Source organism: Eucalyptus grandis, chromosome 3 (genome assembly GCF_016545825.1).
Source record: "Eucalyptus grandis isolate ANBG69807.140 chromosome 3, ASM1654582v1, whole genome shotgun sequence".
NCBI lineage: Eukaryota > Viridiplantae > Streptophyta > Magnoliopsida > Myrtales > Myrtaceae > Eucalyptus > Eucalyptus grandis.
In genome coordinates, this window is record NC_052614.1 from 48,189,135 (window position 1) to 48,207,535 (window position 18,401).

The 18,401-nt window shown below is 37.9% G+C and overlaps 1 long non-coding RNA gene across 2 annotated transcripts; it reads right to left on the reverse strand.

The window, feature by feature from the left end:
• Positions 1-7,090: 7,090 nt before the first annotated feature.
• LOC104437600 lies at positions 7,091-14,881 on the reverse strand. Of its 2 annotated transcripts, none has more exons than XR_005549479.1 (2): positions 13,188-14,881; positions 7,091-7,526 (listed from the first exon to the last, which is right to left on the reverse strand). It is a non-coding gene; the product is annotated as an uncharacterized LOC104437600 (long non-coding RNA). The 2 variants fall into 2 exon arrangements; XR_005549478.1 differs by having other exon boundaries at positions 7,091-7,532.
• Between the last annotated feature and the right edge of the window lie 3,520 nt (positions 14,882-18,401).

Genomic DNA, 18,401 nt, shown 5'->3' on the forward strand with positions numbered 1-18,401 from the left:
CATAGGTAGCTTGGCCCCTACATATCAAGAACTCGAAAGATGCGAGCGAGGCCTTTTGCTGGTGAATTGAGGTAAAGTCAGCTATGGTGATTAATTTACTTATAGAATGACCGAACGTTATTGAATCTTCAACTTCATCTTCAATACCTTCGTAGTCTTGATAAGACCAAACATTCCTCACATCTTACATCAGTCTTTGACGGTTGCTTTCGCAGTATGGTTTCAGTTCGCTGTCCAGGCCTCGTTTTTTTCTTTTGCGAGCGGCTGAGCACCTGTTGTAGACTTCACTCTTCCTTACCATCGAGTGAGGACGTAGACCCCACTCTGAGAAGAAGAGCATCTGATACCAGACAATTATCAGATTACAGCAAGATCATTGGAATTTGTTCTCAGCACAACATTTATCGCCATTTGTGCAACGCTGAAAAATTGCCGTTCCCGTCTTCCATCGTCAGCCGCTTTGCCAGAACTCCACGTTTGCAAGTGAGTGCGAAGAAGACTCCAAGAATATGCATACACCACTGCCCTTGATCAACTTGCCATTGGTTTGGTGGGCCTCTCCAGCTAAAAGGATTCCTCTTGTGCTCCAGCAATAAGCAGCATTAAGAAAAAAACATGGTCCCAACATAGAACAACAGGAGCAAGAGACTCCAGAGTAGTAACGTTCGTCGCATTCTGTGCTATTATCAAATTATGGAATCACTAACTTTTACATACAATAGTTGCAGTGCTTCATATATCCTTTGATAAACATCTTCTCTTTGTTTCCCAAGTACCATTAGCACGAGGTTTTCATCCATTTCATGGAGATCACTATCAGTAACAAGACAAAAGATTGAATCTCCTGTAGGCAGTATTATCCAATAGCTGATATATATATGTCAGCTTCACCCAAGCGAAATTAAAAGCTAAACTTACTGCGGTCACTGGACTCAAAACACTACCATTTGTTCTCCAAATGATAAGTCCTCTTTCCCCTTCTCACTAGCAAAGTTCTCAAATAAATCTTCATTATTCCTGAGAAAGAGTTAGCCTCCAATGTTCATGGACTCATTGGTTGCTTGAAATGCAAGATGACTCCCAGTTCAGAAGCCTATTGTACTCTCTTTACAACCTAAGTGTCTTCTAGGCTGTCTTTTTGTGGTGTTGAAACCAGTCTAATTAGTGTTGCCTCCTATACATACTGGAATATAGGTGAAGTGGACATGCATCAAAAGAAATATGCGAAATAAAAGAGCTCCTTAAATTATCATCACGAGACGCTCAATAATCCAGCAGAGATACAGGTGAACCATTTCTAAAACCTAGCAAGACCTTCCGTCAAGCTGAATAATGAATAAGAACCAATTCGGACCATGATTTCAAACTTTTGTTAAGCAGCAGGCTCTCTCTAGTCCCCTTCAGTGGCTTACCTGACGAAAGTAGAAGGTTGAATCCTGACAAAGTAAAAGTTATTTTGACTGTGAGGACCTTTACGTAGTCATGTGTCACTGGACAAGATACAAGAATGCCAGCACCTGCTTATCATAATGTAACATATTAAATTTTACTTGCTGATGCCTTTGAAACCCCCAACAACCATCAAAGCATACAGAGTACTAACCAATCAATCATTCACAGTTATTGCGAAAATGTTTAAGGAGAGAACAAGTCATGGTTGTAATCACTGGCCTTCACAGATGGTACAACGCAAAAAGTCCATGAGAATGAGTTCATCCTATGCCCATTATCAATATTTGATTACCATTAGCAGAGCTTATAGTGCAACATGCATACCCGCACATATCTATTCCACTGGATATAAGATGATCTTTATAAACGCAAAAAGTATTAGTCCATGAGAATGAGTTCATCCTGTGAATGTCTCTAATTTGGATAAAATGGCACGAGGAAACTAAGATTTCCATCCTTAGTAACAGAAGAAGATAAGTATTAGTCCCTCTATTTGCCTCATCAGTCAAATTCTTATGCACTTTTGCGTCACCGTACACAACTAGTACTGCTTACCATCTTCAACCACTAGATGGATGCGCATCAACCAGCACTTAGCACAACCATATAGGATGAACAAATAGCCAGCCTATATATTTGAGCACTCAGCATCTGGAAAGGGAAAGTGATGCTAGTCAATCAATTTCCACCCAAAATTCTGCTCCAGTTGATACTAATGTCCCACATCAGATTCATATTTGTACTAGCATTGTGCTGATCGTAATCTCCAATCATCCATAACGAGCTTCAAATTGAGCATATAAAGCCAAAACTCTAAAACATAAGAGAGAGAGAGAGAGAGAGAGAGTGTGCCACCAATCCCAAGTTAATCTTACATGCAGCACACCACTGAGAATCTTCTAGCATGAGTCCCTATATATCCTTGTTAGAGAATTATAGATATTGGACAGGCCTAATTATCGAGAGGTAAAATCCCACCACAAAACCTGAACTTTTCCTATGAGATACCAATACACCATTTTTTTTTCCAATACCTCAAATTAGTATCAGTGACCCAAAAGTACCTCACATCACAATCTCGTCTACAATGGCCTTTAAAATTCGACATGGTAATATGCATGAACAACGTCAGGCAAACGAATATGACATGGTTATGACGAATATGACGAGGTTATGCACATCTCTCAAGTCTGAACAGAACTACATTTCTCTCTCTCTCTCTCTCTCTCTCTCTCTTCCCCCCCCCTCGTTCTCTCCCTCCCTCCCTCTCTCTCTCTGTGGGTGCTTGAGGGACCAAGATTTACTAAAATCGAAGCTTCAAAGCGCACCAACATTTTGGGGTTTTCATTGGCAGCATGACATTGATAACCTATTCAATATCTAATAAACTGAAGCCTACTTGCATCTTATCTTAGTACTTGCAGAAGGGTTTTGTATTGGTGTGAACAAAAGGGCGGAGTATAAACAGGTGATTTTGCTATTTGTTCCAAATCAAATGCCATTTCCAAATTATAGTCCACTTGGGTGGCTTTATGGGGTTTGGAGAAAATGTCATATATATACTGGTCTTGTTGAAGACTTTCTTGGGGGATTGAAGCCTTGGTTAGTGAATTCTATTACACTTGTGTTCTATATCCTTAACATAGGCTGTAAATTTCAACACTTATCATATGAAATTCCCCGTTATACCTTGAAGAATGGGGATATACCAATTTCCAGCCAATGATCAAGTGTTGCAATTAGTGGGCGTGGGTACATTAGAATTTTATGCAGAAGGGGAACTGATAGTTACTACCGATGTTGAATTAATAGATGAATTTGAGGTTGGACCTGAATCACTAGATGAAGTTGGGGTTGAATTAGAGGTCGGGATCTGGGCTGAAGTGGGATATGAATGTATACTTGGGATTGACTAAGGAGATGAAAGTAGGACTGAAATTGGTGGAAGGGCTGGGCTTCAGCTTGAATATGGAGGTGCTAGCTAGCATGAAGTTGAAGTTGAGGCGGGGGCTTAAGTAGGAGATAAATATGTACTTGGAATTAAGTTAAAAGACGAAGTTAGGGCTAAAGTGGGACTGGAGATGGGGCTGTGCTTGAAGCCAGCCATTCAAGCCCAGCCAGAAGATAGTGAGGTGGATGATGGTGAGAGTGATGAGATTTATACTGGTAATGAGATTGATGCCAGGAATACAATGGAGGATGGTGAGAGACTTGACTATAGTGGTAGTGAAAATGATGATCCAAACTATGAACCTCACAGTGCATAAACCAGGAGCGATGATGAACACATTTTATCCAATGATGAAGACTTCTTTCAAGCAAGGGAAATGAGAAAGGAGCTCAGGATACCAAGGGATGCTGCATTAGCTACTAATGCAGAAGAAATTGACATGAATGAGGATGAAAAAGATAAGGAAATGGAAGTAGATGAAGATCTCAGTCCTCCTACCTCCAGAGATGAGGAAGTACATGAGCAAAGAAGACCTAAATCTATTAGATACGACCCTAAATGTGACCATAAAAAAATACAGGTTCAGCTAAGCATGAGATTTGTCTCTCATACTCGATTTAAGAGAGCAATGTGGAAATATGTAATCACCAAAGGTATAGATTGGTAGAAGAGTGAATTCAAAAAGATGGATGTCATGATTGTGAGTGGATGTGCACGGACACTTTATAATAGCAGGATAAGACATTGAAAAGTTTTGTTATCAACAGGGTTGGAAAAAAACACACTCGCCCTAGAAGCATGAGAAACATAAATGTATTTCACATGTGGCTCACAGAAGAGCTCCAACCTAAAATCAGAGTGAATTTGAAATATATATATATATATAGCAGCACAAATGCAGGTAGATTTAATGAAGATTTGGTCACTTACACTCAGCATAAAAACTTGTTATAAAGCAATTGCCAGACCTATTCAGATTAGTGGGGTTATTTGCCGAGCAACATAAGTTGTTGACATCTTGTAAAGCTCAATTAGAGAACCAAGGCAAAATATGATAATATTGTGCTGTAACCAATAGATATAGGGATATATCCATGACAAACGAGACATGCAAATGCTCTTGGCTGAGAAAAGAGATACGAGAGCTATGAGGTTTTAATGAGCCAAAACATCTTCATTTTTGGCTGTACTCACGAATCAATTCTTGAACTATCAGGGTCTCCCTATTCTCTTCTTGTGTACGTGAGAAATAGTAGTACCATTGGGACATTTTTGCTCTTTTCCAACAAGGTATGGTTGTCACGTCCGTCACCATCTTGAGTGAAATGAATTATTATATGCATGCTTTGTGCCCCTGGATTAGTGAGAAAATCACCTTACCCAACAAATGTCATGCTACCCAAGGAATCCATAACCCCTAAAAGTGATGATTCTCAATAGAAAAATATATATAAGCTCTATACTCCACACCAACAAAATATATGCACCCTGTAAAGCATGTTAAGCCAATAGCTGAATTGAAAAAATCTATGGCCATTACCTGTCTCTACCAGGACATTATCCAAATACCCAATTGATCAAGCTAGAAATCAGTAAAAGAAAGAGCTCTTCTTGAAAGATTCATTTAAAGAAACTTAGCATGCCTAGATTCCAGAGCAGAGAAACGAGATAGGATTTGTTCTCCAGAAAGTAGTACTTACTGTCAATCTGTTCATAAGCAGCAGTTTTTATATTCATCAGGAACCTCTGATAACATCTGAATATCATCTCCACGTTAGAAGGGAACCCCAATTTTTATGATTGGGCAAGCAAAATATAAATATGTTTATACTCTTCCTTTTATATGATGTTTTAGGTTCCTTGTGACAATAAAACACCTTGTATGCATAGGAGTTTCAAGTTTTTTTCTAATCTCAACCACCCAAAAAGAGCAAATTTGCAATCTCAACAGATTGCAATATCTCCACAAAGCACTCATCAGTTGATCTGTCGGAGAGATTAAAATGTTCTCAATAAATCGAAGGGTTGTCTTAGAGCAAAACCGCTAAGCAAGTGGAAACTGCAGCACCGATATCATAGAGATTAAAGGACTAAGTACAGAGATAGTTTTATAGACCAATGTACATGTAGACTGCTAAGCAAGTGGAAACTGCAGCACCAAAATGATAGAGATTAAAGGACTAAAGTACAGAGACAGGGTTTGTAGGAAAAAGTTCAATAGCAGATAAATCAAAACAACATTTCATGGTTTAGAAAGCACAATCCATGGGTGCAATTTATGGGTGCAATTTGCATTAACCAAGGGTCTATGTTGTGAAATCACATACACCCGTTATGGTAACAATGAAAAAAAAAATCCTTGAAGAAAAAGCTTCATACCTAGAGGGAAAACTTCAGATGTTTGACTGAAAATTGTTGCCCGTGATGATACTAAAAATGAAGACGTTTTGAATCATAATGATACTCATCACAACTATAATGAATTGAGAGGGGGGAAACTATATGAGAAGTGTCAAAAGTTGTGTACGACGCTCACTCTGATGCCAAAAGTTTTTGTCGAATCACTTAAGTGCCAAATTAAGTGCCAAATCAGAGAAAAAATAATCACTTTGGTGCCACCGACGAAATATTCCAGCCAAATTAATTATGTGGCTTTTATATTTAAAAAAAATAAATTGTGGCTTTTAAACGACATCGTTTTCCATCCTCCTTAAGAAACAACGTCGTTTTGCCGTCACACGTGGACAGCTTCACAAAAACGACATTGTACAGCTCATATAGGGACTGAAATTAGGATTTCTTTGTCGTTCGTCCGCCGTCACTCGGCCACCGTTGATTGGCCACCATCATAGTTGCTCAACCAGGTGAACAAGGAGAAGATGAGATTGTTGCTCAGGCAAGAAGTGGCGGGAAGAATAGGAGGCGAGGACGAAGGAGGAAGAGGAAAAAGGGGGGTCGAAGGTTCCGCTGTTGGTGTCGCTACTGGTGTCACTACTGGTGTTGTTCTTCGAGGAAGAAGACGAGAAGGAAGCCCATGCTTTCTCTCTCTCTTCTTACTCGGGGGAAAGACGTCAAATGGTGTTGTTTTATTTTCTCTCTCTCTCTTCTTACTAGGGGAAAGACGTCAAACGGTGTTATTTTGTTGTTTGGATGCTGACTATACTCTCTGATGAGCTATGTTAGCTTCAAAAATTAATTAAAATGTGTCATTCGAATTTTCGACCAATTAAATCGGCCTTGGCACTGAAATGATCATTTTTCAAATTTATTGACATTTAAATTATCCAAAATAATTCTTACCAAAAAAAAAATTATCCAAAATAAACTTTTGACACCAAAATGAGCGTCGTATACAACTTTTGGCCGTACATAACTTTTGGTGGCACTTCTAGTGTACTTACCCCCATTAAGAGGATATTCTAGCTTGATGAAGTCATTATCCTAATTTGGGAGCGTAAAGGAGGACCTAGCATCGTGAGATCTTCGTGATCAACATAAACAACATGCACCTACACAACATCAATGAAAATGCCATCAGCATGTTAATTTGATCAAGGTAAAGTAAATAATATCATTACTTGTATATGTAGAGACTAAAAGTGAACGCCACCTCAATCTCCTTGTTATTCATACCGCAACTAACCAAAATAGAGGAATTTGTCATTATAACATTTTTTCTTTTTTTGGTCAGAAATAATAATCTATAGAGCTTTGAGCCAACATTTACACAAGATCCGGCACCACAAAACTTGCACTCAACACGACAACAAGTCGTTGACAACAAGTCAAGGCGAGTGAAAGGGTGCTGGATGAAAAGGAACCGCAGGAGCAAGCTAAAGCAAGGAGAAGCCTAAACAACAGGCTAAGGAGAAGACCACGCAGGGTCAAAAAGACTCCAAAACTCAATTAAACCAACGAACAACAAGGTAGGAAAGAAGGAAAAGAAGACCGCCAAGTCAAGCACCTCCGTCAGAGACGATGAGCGACCAACCCAGCGAGATAGCCAAACAAAAGACCGCAATCCATCCTCAAGCCGTCCGAAAAGAACTCGAAGGAGTACTAGGAAACCGCATGGTAGGAGAAAAAATATAAGGATCTATCTCCCAGACAGCAATTGACTGATCTATTGCTGCCACCAACCAGACAGCAATTCAGTCAACATAAAAAATAGTCAATACCCAAAGAGGAAATGGAGGCATTAATCAGGCCTGGACAAACAGACAAAATGCGTAATACTGCACCTAGAAATCACACATTTCTCAAAGGCATAAGCCATGAATTCTTGAATCAAACATAATCCGTGACAAAAGTTGTATGGCTGCGTCCCTGGTTAAAGTTCAGGAGACATGCAGCAGAATCACAGGTTTGCATCAATAGCAAGTAAAAAAACATGATCCTGTCCCTAAAACCTACTTCGAAGACAAAAAATCCTATCTTCTAAAACATCAGATAAATTGCTGAGTCTCAAATTGACACTGCCTTATTATGTTGAGAAGACCAAATGCACATTAATCTCAGTGGAGCCGCTAATATGTACCAGATTTGACCTTGAAACTTTGCATCACCAGTTCAGTTATCAATTATTATATTTCCACATCCTGATACCTCTATTCTTAGTTTGATTATCACTCAACAATAGTTTAGATGACTTGGTGCATTGCAATAAGAAAGCTCAGTAGCAAATTCCTATTTTGATACAAATCCGATGCATCAATTGCTATGTTATCCTTCAAAGTAGTATCTCAAAGTGCAATTGGTATAGATTTGATATAGTGTAGAGCATCAAATACTATTAGCATGATCATAACAAGGGGTAAGACAATTTTTAGATGCAAGAGACTGTCTACTTTACTAAAACTTGCTTGCAGCAAAACATTTACTTATTACCCCTAAAGTAGCATGACAAAGAACATCAATTGCAACAATTTCTTTGTCAGACACCAAGAATGGATGATTGAACTTCAAAATCATAGGGAAAAAAAAAATTAATAAACTCGCACATTCTGGTAGCCCATCTCTCTATTAGCTAAGAAAGTCTGAGCTCCCAGAATGTCTAGAACATCCTCAGACATTTCTAATAGCCCCTACTACTAACTATCCTGTCAAGTAACACTCTGATGACTACCCAAAGATATAACCCTTAAACTAGATTGATTCGCCATTACCTCAACAATCACAATCTCTAGATAGGCATTTCAGGATCATGTACATCTCCTACTGAGAGAAGCTAGCATATTACAGGAGCAATTTCCTTGCAAAACCAATAAAAGACGTATATGTACCAGTCAATAGCATTGGTTTAATTACTAAAGAGGACTGGTTATTATTTATAGTGACATGGGTAATCCTTCTTTGATTACATATGTTTCAAAGTGACGAGATTTGTCACCTTATTGAAAAAAGGTTAGTCTAAGAACGACACGCATTACTACATAATAGTTTCAAGATGACATTCACATATAAAAAAAAATCAAAAAGTAATGTTGTATTGTATTATTTCTCAGCAAACTCTCTGAATGTTGCTGCACTCTAGACAGTCATCACTGGTGATTGTGGAATCATTTTCCGTAGGGAATGAATTAATGAGAACAATGTTGACCAGAATTTTATCCGAAAACTAAAAATAAAAAAGGCACAACAATGAATTTTATCTACTCGTTTTCAACACTTATGCACATACTTTAACCTAAAAGAAATGGAAGATCGTCTTAATGTTTTCAGCCATAAATAATAGCAAGGGCCTAATACTGTATTACCTAAGACAGTTTCAATCCCCTTAGATTGTCCATACCTACAATTTTCAAGACAAACTATATGAGACATAACCGAGCTTAAAAACTAATCATATTTGAATGCCAAGGCACCACAACACTAACTTCCGGACCACATTTGGCCATGCTTCCGAGCATGTAATGATCCAACAAATAGCTCTCGAGCACATAACGATCCAACAACAAATAGCTCTCGAGCACGTAATGATCCATACCTACAATTTTGAAGACAAACTATATAGGACATAACCAAGCTTAAAAATTAATCATATTTGAATACCATGGCACCACAACACTCTAGTTTCTGGACCATGTTTGGCCATACTTCTGAACACGTAACTATCCAACAAACAGCTCTCCTCATTTTTTCCCTTTGTAGCATTGTATAGGCCAAGTTGCAACCAAATTGAAGGTGCAGAATACCTTCCTAGTGAATGACAGAACAATTTAAGATTGGAAGGCCTTTATAGAAGCATGCCTTTAACTTAGACAAGTAGCAGGGAATTTGAATCAATCATATCCACAAAATTGAGCAAAAGAAAAATATTTAAAAATATATATATATTTATATATATATATATATATATATTTATATATATATATATATGTATATATATATATATATATATATGTATATATATATATATATATATTAGTAAAGGGTAAGAATATATGAGCTTTAACCAACAATTACAAAAGATCCGGTGCCACAAAACTGACTCAACAAGACAACAAGTCAGAGTGAGTGGAAGGGCACCGAATGCAAAAGAGGATCGTAGGAGCGGGCCTAAAGAAGCAGAAACAGCCAAAACAATGGCAAAAGAAAAGGAAGCAGCGGGAGGCCACTAAAGACCAATGCTTTAAGGAAAAATTTGACGAATTTGACATATCCAAGGGTACATGCCACCTTTTTCTTTATTTGCTATAGTATATACCACCGTTTGAGAGAGGAAAGTGACTGCAGATTTTGAAATGGATACCAATGCACAGAATTTGGATTTCAATTCATTTTAATGGAGACAAGTTCCTCCTTATGATTGATATCCTCCAACAAATTATTCAAATCAAGAGATATTCACACAAAATCATATATAATTTCATGAGGAGATTTTATAAGATTGCTTGTTAAAAAGAAGAGTGCAAGAAAAAACTCAATCTTAGAGAGCATTGAAACAATTTCTACAAGAAGGAAGAGGTTTTCCATCTTTTCTTTTCAAAAAAATTGTTGCCGAATACTATCACAAGTTAAATTGCCAATATGCACCTACACAACATCAATGAAAATGCCATCGGCATGTTAACTCAATCAAGGTAAACTAAATAATATCATTCCTTGTATGTGTCTAGATGGGAATGCTACCCGAGTCTCCCATACTGTAATTAACCAAGATAAAGGAATTTGTCATTATAAGGTTGCTCCTCAATATTTCCTTAAAAGTGCAATTGACTGGTCTATTGCTACCACCAACCAGACAGCAATTCAGTCAACACAAAAACTAGTCAATACCCAGAGAACAAACGGAGGCATTAATCAGATCCAGATAAACAAACAAAACTTGTAATACTGCACCTAGAAACCACACATTCCTCAAAGGCATAAGCCATGAATTTCTTAAATCAAACATATTCTATGATAAAAGTTGTATGGCTGCGTCCCTGGTTAAAGTTCAGGAGACATGCAGTAGAATCACGAGTTTGCATCAATAGTAAGTACAAAAACATGATACTGTCCCTAAAACCTACTTCAAAGACAGAAAATCCTAACTTCTAAAACATCAGATACATTGCTGATTCTTAAACTGGCACTGCCTTATAATGGTGAGAAGATCATATACACATTTAATTCAGTGGAGATAGTAATATGTATCAGATTTCACCTTGAAACTTTGAGTCATCAGTTCAGTTATCAATTATTATATTTCCACATCCTAATACCTTTATTCTTAATTTGATTATCACTCAATAATAGTTTAAATGGCTTGGTGCATTGCAACAAGAAAGCTCAATAGCAAATTTCAATTCCAAAACAAATCCGATGCATCAATTGCTATGTCATCCTTCAAGGATAGGACCTCAAAGTGCAATGGGTATAGATTTGAAATAGTCTATAGCATCAGATAGTATTGGCATGGGCATAACAAGGGATGAGACAATTTTTAGATGCAAGAGACTGTCTACTTTACTAAAAATTGCTTGCAGCAAAACATTTGCTTATTACCCATAAAGTAGCATGACAAAGAACATCAATTGCAACAATTTTCTTTGTCAGACACCAAGAATGGATGATTGAAATTCAAAATCATAGGGGGAAAAATTACCAACCCACACATTCTGGTAGCCCATCTCTCTATCAGCTAAGAAAGGCTGAGCTCCCAGAATGTCTAGAACACCCTCAGGCATTTAACTATGCTGTCAAGTAACACTCCGACAACTATCCAAAGAAATAACCCTTGAACCAGATCGATTCACCATTACCTCAACTATCACAGTCTCTAGATAGGCATTTCAGGATCATGTACATCTCCTACTGAGAGAAGCTAGCATATTAAGGAGCAATTTCCTTGCAAAACCAATAGCATTGGTTTAATAACTAAAGAGGACTGGTTATTATCTATAGTGACGTGCGTAATCCTTCTTTGATTAGATATGTTTCAAAGTGACAAGATCTGTCACCTTATTGGAAAAAGGTTAGTCTAAGAACAACTCACATCAATACATAATAGTTTCAAGATGACATTCACATATAAAAAAGTTCAAAAATTAATGTTGTATTGTATTATTTCTCAGCAAACTCTCTGAAGGTTGCTGCATTCTAGACAGTCATCACTGGTGATTGTGGAATCATTTTCCGTGGGAACTGAATTAATGCGAACAATATTGACCAGAATTTTATCCCAAAACTAAAAAAATAAAAAAAAGGCACAGTAATGACCTTTATTTGCTCGTTATTGACGCTTATGCACATACTTTAGCCTAAAAGAAAGAAAAGATTGTCTTAATAGCAAGGGCCTAATACTGTATCACACAAGCCAGTTCCAATCCCCCTAGGTTGTCCATACCTACAATTTTCAAGACAAACTATATAAGACATATCCGAGCATAAAAACTAATCATATTTGAATACCACGGGACCACAACACTCTTAACTTCCGGACCACATTTTGCCATACTTTTGAGCACTTAACGATCCAACAAATAGCTCTCCCCCATTTTTTCCCTTTACAGCATTATATAGGCCAAGTTGCAACCAACTCGAAGGTGCAGAATTCCTTTTTAGTGAATGACAGAACAATTTAAGACTGGAAGGCCTTTATAGAAGTATGACTTTAACTTTGACAAGTAGCAGGTAATTTAAATCAATCATATCCACAAAATTGAGCAAAAGAAAAATATTTTAAAAATTGATTAAGGAAAAATTTGACGAATTTGACATATCCAAGGGTATATGCCGCGCTTTTCTTTATTGGCCTAAGTATATACCACCTTTTGAGAGAGGGAAATGACTGCAGAATTTGGATTTCAACTCATTTTAAGGGAGACAAGTTCCTCCTTATAATTGATATCCTCCAACAAATTATTCAAATCATGAGATATTCACACAGAATCATGTACAAATTCATGAGGAGATTTTTTAAGATTGCTTGTTTAAAAGAAGAGTGCAAGAAAAAACTCAACCTTAGAGAGCATTGAAACAATTTCTACAATAAGGAAGAGGTTTTCCATCTTTCCTTTTCAAATAAATTGTTGCCGAATACTATCGCATGTTAAATTGCCATTCTCTCTTTGTCCAACTCAAATTGTGAAAGCATTGACATGCAAAATTCATGGATAAATAAGCAGCTGACTGGTCTACCCAAATGCAGAACATGAGAGTTGATTGGAAGAAAAGGAAGAAAGCATTCTCAGTGTTAAGTAGTGCGAAACATTAAATTTCAGTCTTCAATTTCTGAAATATTAAAAGTTGAAGAGATTGAGCTGAACGAATAACTATGACAAGTTACTGGAGAATTCACCTGGAAAAGAAGATAACCAACTTAGAGAAATCAATTGGGTACGATCCATCTGAAACTTGTCATCCACTTCCCAGGAACTCTCACTTCAAACCATTGGCTTCATGACTGTTCATTATCGAAAGCATACTTGGCAATTCAAGAGTGTTTAGAGTAGTTCGAGGAATTGCCAGAGGAACTAAGAAGCTTTAACCTCCATGATCATCAACTGCAACTATCTGTAAGCAACTTGAAGGAGAAGATAAACACAGTAGCAATACACTCTCAGCATCATCATACTAGAAGATCTCCCAACGTTCTTTCTTTTGTCTTTTTTCTTATGGGTCACAAGAGCACAATAAGAGGAAGATCGTCCATATAAAAGTAGAGCAGGCAACCCTAACATAACAAGATTAATCAGAACCAAAGATCGTCCCATAAAATATAACCATAACCTTGACAAGCAGAAGCAAACGCATACAGACAAATCTGGTCAGATCCAGGTGAAACAAGCTCCAATCAGAACCGTTTTTGCAACACAAGATCGCATGCGCATAAATTGCAAAAAGAGAACTTGAGAAGAGAAGAAGAGACAGGTTTTTAGTGAGGACCATACTAAAAGGCTAAGCAAAGCTAGAGAGAGCGTGAGATAGCAAGCAAAGTTTGCCGCTAACTCCGCACATTTATCAGGCTTACCTTCTTGCAGTCGTCGTAAAAAGTCACGCTCTCTCTCTCTCTCTCTCTCTTGGGAAGTAAGCTGCTGCTGCTAGTTGCTGAATGTGTGTATAACAATTACTATTCCAAACATAACTTGAAGCAACAGAAAACCGAAAATTCAAGAAGGAAAAAAATCCGAGAGAGAGGGAGAGGGGAGAGAGAGAGAGAGAGGGAGGGAGGGAGGGAGGGAGGAAGGGCGGGAGGGAGTGCCAAATTTTCGGGGATGGAAGCTGACAAGAAGAGAAGTGAGCACGCAAAAGCAAAGGTATAAGCATATATACAATCCCCTCTGTGTGCTCACTCTCTTCTGTCAATTTCTGTCCCTGACCATGACAAATTCCGATCGGAAGAAAAAAAGAAGACAGAAAAACGCTGCCTTGCCAAAAAAGGAAACAGACATGAAATGAGGAAGTACCAAACCATCTATTCAGATCCAAGGACACTGTAAACCCACCATTTTAGGAAAGTTACCGTATCAAGATCCAGTACCGCTCTTTTGCCTTAGCCAAAAAAATCGAAAACTTGACGAATTTGTAGGGGTCAAACACCCCAGAAAAGCGAAACCCACCAACCCAAATGCAAAGAACAAGGGAAAAATGAAGAGAAAATGAGCGAAAAAAAGAGAAAAACCGAAAAAGAAAAGAGAAACCCTCTCTTCTTCTCCGTTCTCTCTTTCTCCGACGAGAGAAACACGGTAGAGTCTATCCTCCATGCAAAGCGGTACATGTGTCGGTGACACGTGACGGGTGTCCCTGACTCGTCAATGATAAAATCCAACAGTGCCGTCGGCGAGCGATCTGAGCGAACCAGATTCAGGAAAAAAAAAAAAAAGAAAGAAAAGGGAAAAAAAGAGAGAGCAGGGAGAGAAGCTGCAAAATACAAAAGAAAAAAAGAGAAATATCCGGCTAGATCAGAGAGAGAGGGATTAGATTAGATATGATGGTGTGGTGAGGAGGTCCTGATCGTGGACTGATCGTATTTAAAGTGCGGTTTTGTGGGTTGGGGAGATGGAGATGATGGATGACGCAGTCTAAGGGGGGGGCAACTCCAAAGACAACAACCCTCTTTTTCTTTCTCGAGAAAGCAAGCATTGAAAGGCCAAAGGGTTCCATCTGTTCCGCACAGAGAGAGAAAGAGAGTATGCGCGTCGGCGATTTACTGGTGGAGGAGATTGAACGGGGGTGGGGGAAGTACGTGTGGCTTTCATGGGCCATGTCTGGCGTGGGGGCCTGATCTTGGCCGTCGGTTGGGGGACGGGCAAGACGGTCTCCGAGCCGTAGGATGGGATCGGGGGGTTGGGGGGGTTGTCGGGTGGGGCCGTGCGAGTGAGTGCGTCCGGATGGGGTTTTGTGCGTGTCGTGTTGGGAATTGGGCGAATTTGATTGGAGGTGCGCCACTTGGGGAGACAGCTCTTGTGGTCTCTTCTGGTCTCTGCGAGGTGTGGCTACATTGTTCTTTGTCTGCGCCCTTCCTCCTCCTCCTCCTCTCCCCCTCCTCTTGTCAATCGAATATCTCCCTCCCCACATCGTCGACCGTCGATCCATGACAAGAATTCTATACATAAAGATGGAACATCTATAGGAGAAAAGACGGGGACATTGAGATTCTAACTCTTCGTCATATGCTCGGCTTAGAAGCCCTAGCCTTAGCTCGTGAGAAATTTCAGATGAGCGTTTAGGGTTTTTATACTTGAACATGTGATGTTATGTTCAGTGGGACCCTTTGTTACGGATTGATGGGACTGGATGCAATCAATACCTTCCTCGTTAACACCCTAACCTTTTTCTTGTAAGTCGACAATATGTTTATGGAATTATAATATTTCCTCCTATTAAAATAAGAAGAAGAATGAAAAGTCATTATTCCACTAGGAATATTATTGTCATTGTCGCCAAAGAACTCTTGATTATGTAAATTACAGAAAAGTATAGGTTTCCCTTAAGTTACGGTTCCATTGTCCCAAATTTGTCAAGTAGTAGATTTCGTAAAAATCATTACGTTGACATGGCATTGATTGTATTTGAAATTATGTAGATTTGTAAGTTTTATACATATTGAGTGTAGCAGTCAATACACTAACTGCTCCCAAGAGAAACACCTTAATAGATCTTGGCAATCACATTCCATAAATCAGTTGCTATGCGTAAGAAATTAGTTCGATAAACTTCTTAACGAAGTCCCCACTACTAAGATAGATAAGAATATGCAAAAGAAAGTCATATGATTTTTGTGTGTTTCATAATGAAGATTATATGAGGTATTAAGACGCTCTCTAGTATGTTAGGTGAAAAAGATATTGCAATATGAATTATAATCAAATATAATCAATTAAAAAGATATAACAATAAGTGGAGATATGTTAAAATAAGGGAAATATGGAGAATCTTCTAATGAGCTCCAATAAACATAAGGAAGAGTGGATTAGGACCCATTATATTCAAGAGCTAATTGTACTTTATGCAAGGAAGGTCACTACAAATATTCTTTTGGCATTGTATTTTTATTTATATTTGTGACGAAATAAATGGAATGTAATTATTATAAATCTAGAGAAAGCATTTTTCTTTATTTGATGCAAGCCCCCAAAAGAAAGTGTCCCTCTTGCTTTTTAGTGGGCATAATGTTAATAAGGGTAGGACCGTGACCACTGACCACGGAAGTGATGGATGTTGGTGGAGGCGTTGGGGCATTTGTAAATATGATATGAAGAATCAATTTTTAGATTGGGCAGAAAACACAATAAAAATTCCATTTCAAACAAGTTGTAACGCAAAATTCACAAATATATATATATTCTCCAGAACAACTTATTGAAATGTTAAAAATGAGTCCTCACTACAGCTCTATTTGCTTTGCAGAAAATAAATTATTTGAAAGATATATGCCTAAAAATGATCACCAATATTACTTAGAGGACGAAAAATAATTACATTGTCTACGAAAATGTTTAGACATAAATCATTGTCATTAATGAAGATATTTTTTCATTGACTAATTATTTCAAGTGATATAAACAATCATTTTTAAGGAAATATTTTTCAAATCATTCATTTTCCTAAAACAAATATAGCTTCTATCTAGCAATATTTCATAACACAATTTCCTCTGCAAGTTGGCCCTTACGCGTGAGAACCAGGATGCAGACATAAACCACATCCCCGGGATAGCTGGAGACTTGTAGCAGATCATATCTTGATCAGCTTCGAAGGGGAAGAAATTTAGAAAGATGTTCCATTCAAACATTTTCCTATGATGCTGGCTTACATAATCACTCCTTCAGTCAATATAGGCAAAGGGATCTATGGCCAAAATAAGTGTTCACCTTGTGTAGCTTTTGCTCTAATACAATGGGAATCGATTTGTTTTAGAAGTTTAAACCAAAGTTTAAACCATTCCCCTTTATTTGCAGGAGGAGGCATAATACATATCTAAGTACATGTGATAGTCGAGAAACTATTTTCTTTCTCTTTATGCTCCTGCATAACTCTTTAAAAATAGTGTTAAATTCGTTAGAGGTAAACATTTGCATTGACTCTAGACTATTAGGAGGGAAAAGAAAGGGACTCGAAGGGATCGTTCGACCATGGAGAAAGAGAAATTCCGAGGGATTATTCGACTATAGAGAGAATTCTCACTTGAGGTGAGAATTTTACCCACTAAATAATTTGTGCATATTTTTTGGAGCCATATGAAATACGGTATTTGGTAAATATCTAATAAATGCACATGAAAAGTGAGACTGTCATACTCAGTGAAAATTAATCGACTTCCCTAATAGACACGGTCTCAAATGTCTATTGCATGTGAGAAGAGATCGACATTATTCATTGACATTTGATGGAACATACAAGCGATTAAAGGGTCGTCCCACGAGAAGATATACTATCTTCTCGTTCGAGACGAGAGTTCCAGTTACAAAATGATTCTTGCATATATTTCGGAGTCACGTGAAGTATGCTACTTTGGCGAATGCCTAATTAAAGTGCACAATGCGTGAGAGCGCCGCACTTGGTGAGAATTAATGATTTCGACCGACAAATCCTAATTAATTGCAAAGTTATTGAATTTTTTTTTTTTTTTTTTTTACTTTTGCGTTGATTTCGAGGTCATCTTGAACGTGGGATCTGGACCCCCAAATGAAGAAAAATAAACTATTTAGGTAAAATCTTTGGAGAGTGGATCTTCTTTTACTCTTCGGTGCATGCATGTATCATAACAAAAGCAGCGGCGGGAGTGTGCGGGGACCAAAGGCGACACCATTCCTGTCCTGTTCCCATTTCAAATATACTAGTTGATGAAGCACGTGCGTTCCACGTGATTCGTCCGTATTCCAATGAAAATCCGCTTATTAAATTAAAAAGTGTTGGAAATAAAATTTAATTTTTTTTTTTTTTTTTTTACATATACTTCCGTGTTGCAAACTCATGAGCAAAAAAATTGATATTTTAAAAAGAAAAAGAAAAGGAAAGAAGATGAAAAGGGTAAAAGTGGCGGCGAAAAAAATGCCCCTGATCATGGCTT